The sequence below is a fragment of the Tenebrio molitor genome, chromosome 1, assembly GCF_963966145.1.
Source record: "Tenebrio molitor chromosome 1, icTenMoli1.1, whole genome shotgun sequence".
Taxonomy (NCBI): domain Eukaryota; kingdom Metazoa; phylum Arthropoda; class Insecta; order Coleoptera; family Tenebrionidae; genus Tenebrio; species Tenebrio molitor.
Genome location: NC_091046.1, coordinates 28,590,795 through 28,594,057, shown reverse-complemented (window position 1 = coordinate 28,594,057; position 3,263 = coordinate 28,590,795). Strand labels below are relative to the sequence as shown.

General features: G+C 38.1%; 1 long non-coding RNA gene across 2 annotated transcripts; it reads left to right on the top strand.

Annotated features, from left to right (window-relative positions):
* The first annotated feature begins 807 nt into the window (after nucleotides 1-807).
* Nucleotides 808-2,723, top strand: LOC138141618 (uncharacterized). 2 transcript variants are annotated; one of them, XR_011163218.1, is made up of 3 exons: nucleotides 808-1,605; nucleotides 1,658-1,798; nucleotides 1,859-2,723. It is a non-coding gene; the product is annotated as an uncharacterized lncRNA (long non-coding RNA). The 2 variants fall into 2 exon arrangements; XR_011163215.1 differs by having other exon boundaries at nucleotides 809-1,605; nucleotides 1,862-2,723.
* Nucleotides 2,724-3,263: the final 540 nt, after the last annotated feature.

The following is a 3,263-nucleotide window of genomic DNA, read 5'->3' as shown; positions in this document are numbered from 1 at the left end:
AATTGGAGAGCGCGCATCCTAAGCTCCGCCCTGTCATGTCTCGTTTTGACTTTAGCTCTACATACTATGATGAAATACCTAGTAGTTTATTTAACGAGTTCGTGTGTAAATTGGGCTTTTTTTGGCAATCATAGGCCTTTAATAGTTATTTATGTGACGAACTTAGTAAATTAATCTTTACGGGCGCGCTGGCCTTGTTGGACGAGTGACGTAAGGAACGAGTCTCCATAAGCCAGTAAGCCCAGTAAAGATTAATTGCTAAGCGAATTGCATACAAATTTTTATTTCCACCTTCAGCCTTTAAATTTCGTTTTTTAATTGTTATTTATGTTTATAAAAATTTTGTAATGAAAGGCGGTGGGGCAATTATACCTACGTCGTCATGGTGTTGAGATAAATAACAAAAATACTGTCAGAAGTTTTGTGAAATTTGTTGCAAAAAGAAAGAAAAGAAAGAATGGCTTTAATGCCCAATAAAAACTTTGAAGGCGATTTTCTTGAAATGCAAGAAAATAACCACGAAATTACCAACGCTGCAAGTGCGGTTCTCTACTGATTCGATCCCAGGAGCGATATGAAAATGACTTTCGAAACGGATCAAAATGCATTATTAACGTATGTAATTGCAACAATTGATAGTTAAATTTGTTTGTGTTTGTAATAAACTTTAAAAAAAATCAATTAATTAGTTTTGATTATTTATTTTTTGATGAGCCTTGTAAAGTCTTTACAGGTCTCTTCTACGTACCTGTTAAATATTACGGGGCTCTGCCTGTAATTACCCATTTACTTAGTTACCACAAATGCCTATAAAGTGTCATTTACTTAGAAGGTGAAAATAAAAATGCAATGTGTTGCCACGTTAATTTCTAACTTTGTTTTGTTTGGGTCGGCTGTTGGCAATGATCGCCGGTAGTTCAGTCTTGAGGCGGGGTAAGAGGACGAATCAACCTGAGCCAAACGAGATGAAAAGGGCGCCCGCGCCAGGATCCTCCGGCACTAATATTTCGGGAGTATCAGGATTCGATGATACTCCGGGGCCGATACCTGAAACGAACGTGTTCGAATTGACCAATTTAAGTAAAATGAATTCCCTGGTACAGTGATGTATGTACAGTTGCGGAATTAAAATTTCGGAGATACCAAGAGTAAAAAATGAGGTTATTAACGTAATAGTATATTAAGTATAAAGAACGGTAATGACAATGTACCGATCGAAGACAATTGTCTGAGATCTGTACATTGTCATTAACGTTCGTGATACTTATGAGATTTTTTGCGCGACTGAATATTTATTACAAAACATTCACATCTAGAATAGGCCCGATGCGATACCTGTTTATACCCTTCACATCGTGTTGCCACAATGTCGATTTTTGTATCGCGTTTCTAAGGCAATCTGCAAACAACTACCGCCATTGCAGTTTTTGTGCGCAAATATCGCCAGTTGTGTTGAAAAACAAGCAATAAAATGAGTGATATTAGTGATTCCGAAAACGAAGTGGATGTTGTAGAAGAAACTTTGAATGTGGGGTGCATCACAAATAAAGATTTTTGGAAATTAACGACCCCAATGTGTAATTAAGAAGACAAGGAAAATTTGGGGTAGGAAAATTTTTAATGTCGCGGCAAGTCCGCTAATATTATTTCATTGCAGCGGCAAGGGATGCCGATCACAAGAGCCGTGTGAGTTTCCAGAAAGTGCTAACATCTTGTCTTCAACTTCCGTCTACATAAATGAAGAATTTTCGAAACCAACGATCTCAATGTGTAATCAAGAAGACAAGGAAAATGCGGGGTATGAAAATTTTGACAATGCCAATGTCGCGGCAAGTTTGCTAATGCTATTTCGTTGCAGCAGCAAGCAAAGCCGACTAGAAGAGCCGTGTGAGTTTCCAGAAAGTGCTAACATCTTGTCTTCAACTTCTGTCTACATAAATGAAGAATTTTCGAAACCAACAACCTCAATGTGTACTATGGCGGACAATAAATTTAGGCCGGCAAATTTCTGACACTTCAAAAAAGTCAATGCAAGCGACCATTTATTGTCATTATGACTGATGTGTCAGTTTGTCAAACTGAAGGTTTTCAAGCTGTTTGGCGTTTTCTTCGTCCTTTTCGTAAGTTACAGATCATGACGCACTAGCATAACTGATTTGTAGTAGCACTTCTCTCTGGTGCACGCTTCTTTTCCCAATTTTAATTTTGATTGTCGCTGTCACGATGACATGAATGATAAAAATCGAAAATGGGGTTAGTTGAACATAATGCCAGCTTCACATTTTGATGTCAACTCAATGACAGGCCGGCCTAAATTTATTGTCCGCCATAGTACCTAATCAAGAAGACAAGGAAAATGCGGGGTATGAAAATTTTGACAATGCCAATGTCGCGGCAAGTTTGCTAATGCTATTTCATTGCAGCGCCAAGGAAAGCCGACTACAAGAGCTTTATGAGTTTCCAGAAAGTGCCCCCACATCTTGTCTTCAACTTCTGTCTATATAAAAATTCGTCTACTATCCCACCTCCACCCGGCGGCACGGCAATTTTGCCGGAGTACACGCACTATTACGGATAATACTATCAAGTAATAGTGCAGTGCTTATCAACATAATTACCGGCGTCTCGCCTCCACATTTTGACTTTTTTGTGTTTTATGTTCTGTGTCAATGTTAAGGAATTTCCTCACGATTAATTTTGAATAAACTTTACTTACCGTTCTAGAACACCAAAAATTACTTACCGTCGAGTTTATCGTTAGCAACGAGTAAACAGAGCTTACCGTCTTGGAAACAGACGTGGTAAACAAGCAAATAGAGTACAATCGCGCAAAAAGGTTGTTTTAGAGTTTATATCATGACATTGACAATACTGCCCGAAATTTTAATTCCGCAACTGTACTGAACGAATAAAAAAAAATAACCAAAATAAAATTCCCGGTCAGTCAGTCACCGACGATAGTTGTACGTACAAGCTTTCGGTGTGACCGCAAAACAAATGGTATCAAACCAAAAACGCAACTCGGAAGTTACCTTGGTCGGATTTACAAATAAAGAAATTTTCATTTATAATACCACGCCTAGTCCAAATTATGTCGATAATTTAATTCATGTATAAAAAATCCCATCAGCCGCGGTGCATTTGTCACTTTGACATCGGATAAAGTTAGCCCTAACTTTGCATCTGGATAAAATGTGCTTAAACTTCCATGGCAAACTTTTTCGAACCTGATTATTGTTTGTTGTTATGATAACGAAGAACCA